This window comes from Oncorhynchus kisutch, linkage group LG6 (genome assembly GCF_002021735.2).
Source record: "Oncorhynchus kisutch isolate 150728-3 linkage group LG6, Okis_V2, whole genome shotgun sequence".
NCBI lineage: Eukaryota > Metazoa > Chordata > Actinopteri > Salmoniformes > Salmonidae > Oncorhynchus > Oncorhynchus kisutch.
In genome coordinates this window covers 25,226,491-25,241,297 of record NC_034179.2, presented here as the reverse complement: position 1 = coordinate 25,241,297, position 14,807 = coordinate 25,226,491, and the positions used below count along the sequence as shown (strand labels likewise).

Sequence of the window (14,807 nt, the reverse complement as noted above, 5' to 3'; positions counted from 1 at the left end):
TTAACACGTGTTAGTTGTGAGTGCATAGAACGATGACTGGCTACAAATCACAACAGCTCGAGGATTTATTAAATCCTCTGCCCAAGTTCACGGATCCAGGGGATGATAATGATATACATTATTTGTAATGTTTTATAGGTATATATTTGCTTTCAATTTGAGAACAATGTTTCCGTTTTCATGTATCAACTCGTTACACACACGCCGGGTAGCATGCAAAACTAAGCTAGCCAGTTAGCTAACAGGCTAGTAGTACACTGAAAGCACGAAACACCTATATAAACGACTGTGATGCTCAAAATGACTACCCTGTTAGCCAAAAGTTATCAACAATACTGGCAACCATCCACTTAGACATTTGTTTGTTGTGAGGTAGGATGAACACCCACTGCACCAGTTCCAATTACATGATTCTGCTATTGCTGCTAGCTAGTTATGATGACAATTGTAATATTTTAACTAGCTAGTATTCTTATCTCTCCAAACCTCTTATATTCATTGTCATTGCTAGTTATTCGGCTCGATGCTGAAGAGTACAAATCAACATTGACATGACCTTATGGAGAGGGGCAATATCCTGTTAGTTATTCCACTTGACTTTTCTTTCTCCTGAATAATTCTTCTGATTTAATTGTAACATTCTGATCCTGAACAGTAAGCTATTATTGCCAGTCACTTTGTATATTGATCAGATACACTTGCAGTATTCAATCTCACTGTTTGGATACCTCCCAGAGACGAAAGCCAAGGTGGTAGAGGCATTTGAGGGTGGTGGTGATGATGTGGTTGCCTTGAGTGGCCTCCGGAATAAAGCTAGAACTCTGCTGGAAGAGACAGACAAACGGTACCTGGGCAAGGCAACCTCTCGTAAAGACATGCTAATGTAACGGATGTGAAACGGCTAGCTTAGTTAGCAGTGTGCGCTAAATAGCATTTCAATCGGTGACGTCACTTGCTCTGAGACCTTGAAGTAGTAGTTCCCCTTGCTCTGCAAGGGCCGCGGCTTTTGTGGAGCGATGGGTAACGATGCTTCGAGGATGACTGTTGATGTGTGCAGAGGGTCCCTGGTTCGCGCCCGGGTATGGGCGAGGGACGGTTTAAAGTTAAACTGTTACACTAAAGGGGATCGAAGGTTCTGATGAGTTTGGAACATGAATGTGTCATTTATAATAATGTTAAACATATATGTTGGATAATCAATGCAACTGACCACAGGGAAAGGAAATAAAGAACCTGTCTAGAAAGTTGGATGAGAGCTGGTTGTTTGGGTTCAAGTACTTGAAATGCATATTTTTCTCCTTCTGTCGCTGGAAATGAACGGACAAGGTTGGACTGGTGAAAAGACAAGGTAGTAACCTTGACTTTACTTATTTAATCAGATACATGATTACCCTTAGGATACATGCTCACCCTTTTGGGGCGGCCGGTGTTTAGAGTTTTGGGCCATTAACCGAAAGGTTGCTAGATCGAATCCCCTAGCTGACAAGGTAAAAATCTGTCTTTCTGCCCCTGAGCAAGGCAGTTAACCCACTGTTCCTAGGCCGTCATTGTAAATAATATTTTTTTCTTAACTGACTTGCGTGGTTAAATAAAAAATAAATAAATAGGACTGGAGGAAGGAAGAATGTATTTCAAAAGCAATTTCATCAAGGCACTGCATTTGAAAATGGTCTTTTGTAGAATTCTGCCCTCTTGTGGTTCTGCAAGGGACACCTTTACATTTTGTAACTGTCCGTCATTCAGTTCAAAATAAACTACAAGTAAATGTGCCTCTCACGCCACACTAGATTCTCTTATAATCTTGTTAACGTCTCCTATAATTATTACCATAACACTTTGCTAGTCAACAAGATACCGTAGCTTTAATAGATTGATGTAGGTTCCTTATTTCCAATTTAATCTATGCTCAGCTGTGTATTGTCATATCATGTCTAGACGTTTAATTACAATAAGCATGTAACATAGAATAGCTTAGGCCTACATCTTCAAGTGGGCTGTTTTTTTTGGGCTATTAAATGGAGAAATTGCATTGCTGTTAATCAAGCTAATCCCTGTTTATCCAAACAAAATGCCTTGATTAAGGCAAAGATTTACAAGTCAAACACGGGTCATGCAGCTAATCAATTTAAACTTAGAAGACAACTGATTACCGCATTAAGCTGTTGTGTACACGACATGCACTACTATTATTCAGCTGCTGAGTGGAAGGCCATCTACATCCTTAACTGCTTGCATTAGTTAGAAATGCTACATTTTATTGCCGTATGGTTGTTAATGAACATCTGTTTGTTTTTTTCAAATGTAATATTGAATCCTGGTCTTATCATTCTATTGCGATTTGGGTTTTTAGGAGAGGATGAGGACAATGATGATGAAAACAAGGAGGAAGCTGAAGATGACAACGTTGATGATGCTAATCTGGAGGATGGAGAGGCTGAAGATGGAGAGGATGATGATGAAAAGATTGAGAGTGACACTGCTAAGAAGAAAAGCTTGGTATCTAAGCAGAAGGAGACGGACATCACACTTCCCTCAGAGACAGACTTACATAAGCTAACAGAGGGGATGGATCACTTTGGAGAGAGCGAAGAGGAGGATGATGAGGATGTGTGAGCTGTGATGATATTTTCTTAAGAGAAGGTGGATGAAGAGGTGGAGAAAGGGAAAGCTTGGAAAGATCAACTTTCTATGTATTTTGATAGACCTGCTATGTGTAATATATATTCTTCACTATGATGAAACAACTTCAGCCCATATTATCATCTCTTTTTCTCAGTAGACAACCTTGTCATTATTTTATTGAATCTTCACAGCTCTTTGGGACCAGCTACTTGAGGGGCAAATGAATATGCAGAAAGCTCTTCTGACAGCCAATAAGCTGCCACAACCACATACCTTCCCATAGTTCATTAAGAGGGGTGGAGCAGTGTTTGCTGGAGCGTTGAAGAATAGTGAGTGCATTGTTTCTGGTTATATTTTAAACAGTACATTTTATTTTACAGCTACCAAGAATATGAAATTAATTTCACTTTGTTGATCCCCAGGGGGAAATTGAGAAAAAAAGGGAAATGACACAAAAACACACATTAAAGTTTACAACCCAGTAAATGATGTGATAATACTGAATGTTTTGTCTAGACATGTTATCTCCCAGACACAGATTTAGAAAATTTGTATTGCTTGCCTGCATATGCAGTGATTATTAGTGCGTAAAATAAGTTACTTTAAACGCAATGGCATTTGAAACATTAATTTTTAATCTTGGTGGACAAGGCTGGAGCTAGTGTTATGGTTTAGTATTTGGTGTGTAGAAAATAATTCAAACTATGTGACTAGAATCTGAAGTAGGCTTGGCTCTCGGTAAAAACATCACTATAGGAAGATTGTCATAACCAAATAATATTTTCTGTCTTTTCTCATAAGAATATCGTAATCCTTGTGTTTCCACAGTGGAATCATATGTGAAACGCTAGTTTGCCTTTCTCTCATTATTGTTTAAACCTGACAGATTTGTCGTGATTCTTCTTATACTATTTTTCTCAAGGCGTGATGGTAGTCCACCTCCCTCATGAAAATCACTCACACAATTTTAGAATCAATGCCCACAGTAATAGGATTCCTCTGGCCATGGGCAATTAATACAGTTTTTCTCTTTCTTTCTCCCTGCGCTGATCTCAAAGCTACGAGACACTGGCTTCTCCTCATTTGCATATTTATTACATTGGACTCAAATCTGGCGAGTGATTGATGTGGAGCCTGCCTCCTGAATTTTTAGCGGCCCATTATTATGAAAGGGAGGGAGGGGGCTCCGGCGTGCCAGTGTACTTTTGATTAAAGTTGAAGAGGAAGGAATCACAAGTGTTCCCCACCTCCTTTCTTTCCTACGACCTGTGATTTGGAGGGCAAAGTCTTGAGGATTTGTGGCATGTTTTAATGGATGTTGACAAGATGTGGACTAACAACAGCCGAGGCAGATCTGCTCCAAAACATTTTATGCTTGGGGGGAATACTTTCTGTAGATTTGTTGGACAAGTGAAGTTATATTTTCTATTGTTACGCTGCATAACTTTGTTTTATTATTTTCCCTTTTCCACCCAGCTAATATTGAGGATTTGACTTGCACCGTTATGCCATTTACACTCACAATCCCTAATTCATTAAAAATGTGTAATCATATTTACTACTAATCGTAATTTCAGAGTTTGACAAAGACCAATGTTAAGTTTACTTTAGACACCATATTCATAGCATGTTTCCCTCTATCTTTACCCTCTTGGTTCCCATATCTCTCTGTTTGTATATTACATCCTGACAGCATGTTCTCTGTATGATGTTCTGTAAGGTCCACTGGAGCTACAGGAACAGCTGCTCCATCAGAACCCAGACAATAGGCCCATCTCCCTGGGTAAGACCTGGGGAGCACACAGGTCAGCACTGTCTCTCTTCAACACCCACAGACAGCACACGTTGTACTCTGCTACATGGACCACTCTCCTGATTAACATTAAATGCTCTGGAATTTCAACCTACTTCCGGCTTTAAAGGCCCAGTGTAGTCAAACGTTTTTCCCCCCTGTGTTTTGTATCATATTGTACAACAGCTGATGAAACTAACACTTAAAAAGTATGAATATATTTGCTGTGTTATGTCCTGATAGGGCTTGCCTGGTGACATCACCAGGCGGTGTAAGTTGATATATACCAATAACAAAGCGAGTTCAAAACCTCTCTGCCATGACCGGGAGACCCATGAGGTGGTGAACAACTGTACGGTGTTTCCTCCGACACATTGGTGCGGCTGGCTTCCGGGTTAAGCGAGCAGTGTCAAGAAGCAGTGCGGCTTGGTGGGGTCGTGTTGCGGAGGATGCTTGGTTCTCGACCTTCGCCTTCCCCGAGTCCGTACGGGAGTTGCAGCGTTCGGACAAGACTGTAACTACCAATTGGATATCACGTAAAATGTACCAAAACAATAAATCAACATAAAAACTCTGCCAATAACAGCTAGTTTTCAAGATTACATATCCCTCCCCCTCTCCACTAAGAACACTCCCAGACAGTCCCTTGCAACATTTTAGCTTGAGAAATAGTTTTTTGCTAAAAAGCCATTTTTGTATCTGTTTGACCATTTGAATGGAAAAACTATTACAGTAAGGTTCTTATTAATTGTTAACCAGAATCAAATCAAATTTTGTCAAATGGCATCACTACTCTGGATGGTTCTGACTTAGAATATGTGGACAACTACAAATACCTAGGTGTCTGGTTAGACTCTAAACTCTCCTTCGAGACCCATATTAAGCATCTCCAATCCAAATTTAATCTAGAATCGTCTTCGTATTTCGCAACACAGCCTCCTTCACTCATGCTGCCAAACATACCCTCGTAAAACTGACTATCCTACCGATCCTTGACTTTGGCGATGTAATTTACAAAATAGCCTCCAACACTCTACTCAGCAAACTGGATGTGGTCTATCACAGTGCCATCCTTTTTATCACCAATGCCCCATATACTACCCACCACTGTGACCTGTATGCTCTCATTGGCTGGCCCTCACTACATATCCGTCGCCAAACCCACTGGCTCCAGTTCATCTATAAGTCTTTGCTAGGTAAAGCCCCGCCTTATCTCAGCTCACTGGTCACCATAGCAACACCCACTCGTAGCACACGCTCCAGCAGGTATATTTCACTGGTCATCCCCAAAGCCAACACCTCCTTTGGCCACCCTTCCTTCCAGTTCTCTGCTACCAATGACTGGAACAAATTGCAAAAATCACTGAAGCTGGAGACTTATAGCTCCCTCTCTAACTTTAAGCATCAGCTGTCAGAGCAGCTTACCGATCACTTTACCTATACACAGCCAGTCTGTAAATAGCCCACCCAACTACCTCATCCACATATTGTTATTTATCTTTTAGATTTTCTGCACCCCAGTATCTCTACTTGCACATCATCATCTGCACATCTATCACTCCAGTGTTAATGCTAAATTGTAATTATTTCGCCTCTATGGCCTATTTATTGCCTTACCTCCCTTATCTTCTACATTTGCACACGCTGTACATAGATATTTCTATTGTGTTACTGACTGTACGATTGTTTGTGTAACTCTGTGTTGTTTTTGTCGCACTGCTTTGCTTTATCTTGGCCAGGTCGCAGTTGTAAATGAGAACTTGTTAAACTGGCCTACCTGGTTAATAAAGGTGAAATAAAAATAATACAAACTGAGTTAAGGTATTGTTTCTGACTGTTCTTTATCTCTTCTCTCATGGTTTTGGGGCGTTTGACAGAAACATCCTCACCCAGGTGGAACAGGTGCTGATGGACAAGAAGAGCCTGCTTAGACACACCCAGACCAGACGCTCAGAGTACAGAGTCCTGGGCAAGCTAGAGGCCACAGCCCCCCCTACCTGAGACCACCACTGCAGAGGGATATAGGATAGGGAACTTGTAGCGAAAGCAGCCTGAGAGTGTGTGTATTGACGTGTCCACCTTTTGACTGTAAACAACATTAACTCTTGTCCGCGGCAAGTAAAATCACAATATCAAACAATTACTCTGATCAGAATTGGATCATTTGTCCTCTGGATGCGATGTATTGCTGTTCTCCCAATTTCTGCAGAGCGCATCAAGTAGGACTATTGCATTGACAGGCAGGAGCAGCCTGTCAATCTTCCCTGGTTGTGAGTGTTTGAGATCAAAGCACATAACCATATGTACTAATTAGCAAGGAATGTATATTCCTTGCTAATTAGTGAGTTATTTCCACAGTTATAGCAACTTTTTGGTCAGCAAACAGGGTTTGTACGGTCCCATGCTGTCAATAGATCTACCCTGAAACCGGAATATTCTAGCCCTACAAGTTTATATATAAACATGCCTTAGTTACCTTGCTTTGAAATAGCCTACTTTAGCCATTTGATCCCTGATTCAATTAGTACATTTATTTTTATATAGATGAAAAGTATTTAGTTGTACTTGTAATCTAATGTTGCAATATTTTATAGGCTATGAAGGGTGGCCAACCATCCTCCAGAAGAGCCTTAAAGGGGCAATGTTGTATTTTGAGACAGGCTTGAATATACAAAGAAGCCAATAGACAGAGGATAGCCTACATTTTTGTCTCATGGTAATTGGCCTAATAATTAATTGTAGTTTGAAAAGTGGTTCCTTGGATCATACAACACAATTTTCAGTTACCTTTTTTTGGGACGGGGGACACGTGACTTTCAGACAAGTAAAAAATCTGTCCTGCTTGTTAATGTCCCTCATACTAGTGAGAACTCACCCCCCAAAGTTAACTGTACAAGAAGCACTTTAGTTAAAGGCCCAGTGCAGTCAAAGATGGGAGTTTCCTGTGTTTTATATATATTTCCACAATATGAGATTAGAATAATACTGTGACATTTAGTAAATGATGATAATTTCATTTTAGTGTAAGAGCTGTATGAAAAGACCACCTGACATTTCAGCCTGTTTTGGTGGGATGGAGTTTTGGCCTGCCTGGTGACATCACCCGGCTGTAAAATTATTTCATAGATCAATAAGAAAGAGCGTTCCAGACCACTCTGCCAATAACATCTAGTTTTCAGTTTCCCTTCCCCACTCAGACCATTCCCAGACAGTCCTAGCATAAATCTTGCTTGAGAAATTGCTATTTGCTAAAAACTCACCAGAAGTGACCTGGTGGAGCAAGCAGAGCGAGGCGGTGGAAAGAATGGGACAGGCAGAGCAGTGACTCTATGCAAGCAGGATAGTCCATATCGCCAATAATCTTTGCTGAGAGCAATGTTGTGTTTCCAAAAGTGGATGAATTGGCCTAATTTAGCATGTATGCTAAAGCCTCAACCCTTAGCTGTCTCTTCCAATTCAAATGAGCTAAAAAAAAAATGTAATAATGACTACATTAAAATAAAAATGTTTGACTGCAGCGCCAGCGATGAAATGCAAAAATAGAGACACGTTCTAATTGAGCGCGATGTCAAAGTGGACAACCCGCCCGCCCTACAATACATTCTAAAATAAATCACACACATGCCTCATACATTCACCTTTGGTGAGTTTAGGCCATAAGGTACTTCAAAGTTACCCAGAAATGATTTGATATTGAGATAAAAACAGCTGCATTGGCCCGTTGAAGAATCTATCTCTGGTGGGAGCTTTCACCATGAAACCCCTCTTCAGTCAGATTCCTTCTAGTTTGTTAAGCATTCATCTGTTACAGCATTAACTGACTGAGATACATTAATTCTGTATCTTAACTTAATCTAGTCAGCAAATGCAGCATCTGAACTTCATTAACCTGAAATGTAGGCAATGTCACGGCCCAAAATGATTTCAAGCAAGGAGCATTTGTAGGTTGTTAAATACATTACGGGAGATAGAGGGGTTGTTTCAGCAGTTTTAGATTAGGACCCGCGCAGCTCAGCCATCCCTCTTCCTCCTCCAGAGGTGCCACTTTATCTGGAGAGCAGCCTGTTTATCTGGGGTGCCACATCTGGAGTTTATGGCTTCACCTCCTGCATCGCTACATGACAGAGAGCTTTCTCTCTCCCTCTCTACCTCGTTCTCACCCCTCCCTCTCCCCTCCTCTTCCTCTCTCTTCTCTCTCAGGGGACAAAGCAGCTGCTGAATACTAACACACGTCTGAATGACCTGGATGAGGAGATCTTCGATGATGATGATTTCTATCACCAGGTAAATATCAACCCGTCTGCATGAAACAATCATCACACAAGGCCTGAAGCATTCCTAAAAATATCTATTGTTTGATACCACACTTCCATTTTGTTACAAAAGTGGACGTGTATTACAGGCAGCATATCAGGAGTAAGCGATGCTGTGCTCTTGGGAATGGTGCCTGGATCTACATTGTGTCGTGTGAAGTACCAAGACTGCCCTTGTTATTATAGTTGGTCCTTCAGGGGGCAACATCCTGTCATTCCAGTCTCCCCCAGTCTGAGGGCTCCGGATGTGCAGCTCAGAGCCGTTCCCTGTGGGACTAAGCCTGCTCTAGTAATACTCCAGTAATACATGGTTTTAATGTGGTTAACCTCTCACAGCAGGCCAGAGCTGGACTGATCTTTGCATCCACCAAAACATTTTTAGTCAGCAACTCTGTGCATGCCATAAATCACTGTTGTGCATTTGTGTGTGTGATGCTGACTCCTATAGTACTGTAATGGCTCTCTCTACACCGCTCAGTACAGCTGAGGCGTAGTCATTAACCATGTCTGTGAACAGAGCGATCACTCCCACACTGGATTAGAGTCATTATGTAGCACCAATGGAGCTTTAAGTTACATTCACCAAGGAACTGCAAGATATGCACATTCCTAACCTACGTCCTGATCAAGGATGAGGAAAGCTATGGGGACATGCACACTGTAGTGTGCATGTTGTGTTGCTGGTGACTTGGTAGTGCCCATTCTCGCTATGTTTCCCTGTCTCAGAGCCTGGAAGCTGGCCATACAGAGAGAGAGCCCCATAGAGGGGGAGCCAGAGGGGTTAATTGGGGACATTAATGAAGATTCTCTCTCTCCTGATAGGGGTCAGGGAGAGGGCTGCATGGTGGCCGATTTTAAAACGAAATGGTCCAGTCAGTCAAGACGAGACGTTATTATCTCTGGGGGGAACACAAAGGAATAGGGCTGAGTAATGAAACTACTCCCTGTAATGTGGGGCTGTGTGGGGTGATGTGTAGTCAGAGTCAGTTGTGTGAATGGAGTGTGAATCAATGAGAACTGTCCTCATTAAAATGTTGTACTGTGAGGTCCAGTGCTGATGATCCTCTGGGGTCCTGGCACTGTGTTACTCTTCTAACTGAGGCTGATGCCCAGTGGTGCTTCATTCTGGCAGGGCCTGGCTGGTCTGGGCCTAGGTTCTGTGGTTGGCTGCTGGGCTGACGGTGTTGAAGAGGTCCAGGTTAAGTGAATGGATTTGCTGCTAGGTCAGAGAGGAGGGGGAGAGAGGGAGCTCTGTACTCTGGTGAATATATCTAGACAGACAGACAGACAGACAGACAGACAGACAGACAGACAGACAGACAGACAGACAGACAGACAGGCAGACAGGCAGACAGACAGACAGACAGACAGACAGACAGACAGACAGACAGACAGACAGACAGACAGACAGACAGACAGACAGACAGACAGACAGACAGACAGACAGACAGACAGACAGACAGACAGACAGACAGACAGACAGACAGACAGACAGACAGACAGACAGACAGACAGACAGACAGACAGACAGACAGACAGACAGACAGACAGACAGACAGACAGACAGACAGACAGACAGACAGACAGACAGACAGACAGACAGACAGACAGACAGACAGACAGACAGACAGACAGACAGACAGACAGACAGACAGACAGACAGACAGACAGACAGACAGACAGACAGACAGACAGACAGACAGATAGATAGATAGATAGATAGATAGATAGATAGATAGATAGATAGATAGATAGATAGATAGATAGATAGATAGATAGATAGATAGATAGATAGATAGATAGATAGATAGATAGATAGATAGATAGATAGATAGATAGATAGATAGATAGATAGATAGATAGATAGATAGATAGATAGATAGATAGATAGATAGATAGATAGATAGATAGATAGATAGATAGATAGATAGATAGATAGATAGATAGATAGATAGATAGATAGATAGATAGATAACTGACTCTCACTCAGTCTCCCCTTTTGGTCTCTTTTTCCTCCGCTCACCTTATTCTGTTTAAAACAGCTTCTGTGGGTGCTTATTGAACGCAAGACAAGTGCTGCAGACCCCAACGACCAGGTGGCTATGGGGAGGTGAGTGATGTGTGTGTGTGGTGCTGAGATCTGGGGTTACCCCTGTAGGCTTTGTCTGATAGGGGTCCTCTCGTCCTCTCCTCTCCTACTCTTCCAGACAAAGGCTAGCCATTCAGAAGCTTCGCAGTAAGATCGAAAAGAAAGTGGCCACCAAGGCGAACAAGAGCCGCAAAGTCAGTTGAGTGGAGGGAACAGTGAAGGTATACAGTGAGGAAATATTGATTCACGAGAATATTTCCTTTTCTCCACATTAAAACTCTGACAATAATTGAGTGCCCTTGTTTCCATGTACGTCTTGTTCCATTTATGTCCGTTAGCAGTATTAGGTGTAGTAGGTCTGTTTTTAGCATCCATTGCAGAACAATCTGTGTTTCTCTGTCCGTGGAGGCCCCAATGACCGCATGTATTACCCTTGGTTCGTTTTTGAAAAAACAAATAGATTTCACTTCCTCTAATGCTGGTTTGTCTATAGTCCTTTCAGTTATTTCAATGATCTTTTATTCCATAAATTCCATTTATATATAAAAAAAAAGTCAACTACGCTATTTGTTTTCTCCATTTATTGCAAGTGGTCAGCCTTTTATTTGGGGCCTTTTGTGCCCATTGTATTTCTCTGTGTTTATCTTATACACACAGGCACACTGAACTAACACGGACTCAAATATTCACATTTATTAACGGACAAACCACAGTTACACACATGTACATTGCATTAACATTTTAGTCATTTAGCAGACACTCTTATCCAGAGTGAATTACAACAGTTGAAATGGTGTGTATTTCCTATTTTTGATGTTTGTTCTTGCGTATCTGTCTAGGTTCCACATCCACAGTAAGCTGGTGAACATCATGGCCCCCATCGACCACAGCTCCATGAATGTTGATGCACGGCGAGTCTCTTATTGTTCACGCATTACATGAGTAAAGGCAGCACTCTTCACTGACATGCCAATATTGACCTGTTCTTCAACCTATCACCTCCTCTATCTTGGGGCTGGAAATCACAGAGCTCAGTGTTCCTCTGTCCCGTCCTCTTGTCACAGCCATCTGACACACTCACAAACCTGAAATGACTGTCCCTATAACGGCTACCCTCCCATAAATCTCTGAATGCTGCTGTGCTCGGCTGCTCTCCTGCACTCACACACATACGTTGTTCCCCTTTTAGCCTTTTTGTTGCCATCGTCTGGAGTTGGTCAGTGTTATTTCTAAATGAGATGAACAGGTTCTTCAGCTGTAATGTATCGACTGCTGATAGTCCTATTATGTGAGTTTATAAATGCCATAGCAGGACTGTTGTATTCTTCCATTTGCTAGTGGGCCCATATTGATTCCAAGCACACACTGGAGACGGAGAGGACAGTAGATGGCTAGTCCCCTGACTGTCCTCCTTAACTGTCCTTATCTGTCCTCCAGTACGTACTGTAGGTAGGTAGGGTAGTGCAGGCAGAGGTTGTGTTTACTGTGAGATGACAGGTATTCTAAACACTGTAATAACTGACCAATGGCGTGACCTTGCCCTGCCGTGTTTACAGCCCACCTCATTTCCATAGCAATCAATGGCCTACAGTAATAATGGTGATGTATGACCGTTGCATCAGGCTGGTCACTGACCTTTCCCAGAGAGACACACTGGGTGACCTTTTGGAATGAATGCCCCAGCACAGCCCTCCTCACCCTCTATATCACCCTCTTATCTCTCTCCCCCACCACCGTATCTCAATGCTGCGCTGGCTTCACGGACGCAGTCCGCAATGCTCCACTGGCTCCATGAATGTTAATGTGAGGGGGAGGGGGGCTGTCACAGACAGGTCCCACATACAATGCAGGATCTAAACGCGGTTTGTTTATTAATAAAGGTCTGTGGTGGAGTTGAGTGAGTGGGCTCTTTTTATTTTAGACTGACTTTTTCCGGCCCTGCACCCACTAAAGGATGTGCATTTGATTACTCTTTAAATTATTTATTTTTTAACCTTTATTTAACCAGGCAAGTCAGTTAAGAACAAATTCTTATTTTCAATGACAGCCTGGGAACAGTGGGTTAACTGCCTGTTCAGGGGCAGAACGACAGATTTGTACCTTGTCAGCTCGGGGGTTTGAACTTGTAACCTTCCGGTTACTAGTCCAACGCTCTAACCACTAGGCTACCCTGCCGCCCTCTTGCACAGGTGTGCAATGCACATTGCACACCTGTGCACATTTAAGACCTATAGAAGGTATTTAGACATTCATCATGGCACATTTCTGCATGTAATATATAGGAGATGCAATTTGAGGCAGGCTGCACCTCCAACCACACTTCAGCTCCCCTGTTCCTCGTCTCCCGTCTTCTCTCCCTCGTGCACAGACACACACACACACACACACACACACACACACACACACACACACACACACACACACACACACACACACACACACACACACACACACACACACACACACACACACACACACACACACACACAATCAGTCAGTCCTATTTTAGGCTGGGTTCTGAGCCTCCTCCTCCCCTGTCTTCCCGGCGCTCCTCAGTATTCCCCAGCCGATATTTACAGAGCTCAGGCGGAATGAGAATTTATGCATTATGTGGTGATGATCAGAATGTATTGTAATCCTTGACCCTGGTGGCGCATTTCAAATGAGGATTGGGGATTAAGCCCCTGTGGCTGGCTGACAGACACATTGGCTCCCTGCCCCCTGAGAACAACACAAGGCTCCTCTTTAACACAACACATTACACAGATACTGTGACCCTGCACTGACTGTTATGCTGTAGTGGACACAGATCTGTATTAGGTTGTAATCTGTATAGCATGCTATTGTATGAGTGGTTACTTCTCTACCCTGGCCAACACAAACTATAGGTTGTTTGACACCACTGCAGTTTTTGCTGAAGGTGCAGTGCGGGAGTGACATGCTCTGAGCTCGTAGGAGAGATGCACAGCAGAACAGAAGGCAGAACCCAGGAGATAAACACATGCCTCTTCCTGTGGTCTGGCCCTCTCCTCTAAAGGCTTATGAACAGCACCAGTCTAGATGTTAGTTCAGAATGGAGAGCACAGGTCAACTGGCTGCACCGGAGCAGCACAGGTCAACTGGCTGCACCAGAGCAGCACAGGTCAACTGGCTCCCTTGATTCTCTAATAATCTCAACACAATTAACAGAGACATGCCACTTCTGGGGGCATCACATACTGCCATCTAGTGTCTATTCCATATGCAGACAGACGCACACAGACTTCACAGGATGTACATTTGTATGTAAACGCTGAACATTGTTTTATGGATGTAGAAAACAGTTGTGATCTATGTGCAGACAGTCGTCGTACACAAACAAAACTAGCCCCGTCTCAAAATTAGGATCTATTGGCCTATCTATCTGGGTAGAGCCACTTTGGCTGGAACATTTGACTGATTGAAATGACTGAGCTGGTCAGGGAAGGAGGAGGCAGCTCAGCAAGATGTAGATTGAGAGCAGCTGGGGCCTTTCCCTGATTCCCTCCCTGCCTGCCTGTGTTGGTCTGCTTTTTGTCATGGACAGGCCTGTCAAAGACAGTGACAGACACTTGTGTTCAGGCCGTAATCAGACGGCACTGGGCTCCGTAAAGACCCTTCTCTGTCTCATCTGGCCTATTGCATATACCTCCCTAATTGGAATCCTGCAACTGGGTCACTGGCATTATCTCTCAAGTACCGTCAAGTCATTGAGACGCATGAATGTGGAATTATTCCTGCTCCCAATGCATGATTGAGACCTCTCCTTCTTTTCTGTCTCATCCCTCTGTCATCAGTTGATTTCCTCTTCTGTCACATTAAAATGTTAAGTCTGTGGCGAAGCCAGGTTTGATCATAATTTTGCCATGCTTCTTGTTATTGAAAAAGGTGATGTTTAAAACGTTTTTCTCCTTGATGGTGTAGGACTGAGTTGTATCACTCACTATTCGGGAAGAACGCATTGTGCTCCTGA

At 42.9% G+C, this 14,807-nt stretch overlaps 1 pseudogene; it reads left to right on the top strand.

Moving 5' to 3' along the window:
- Positions 1 to 25: 25 nt before the first annotated feature.
- Positions 26 to 14,807, top strand: LOC109891757 (protein AATF-like; annotated as a pseudogene).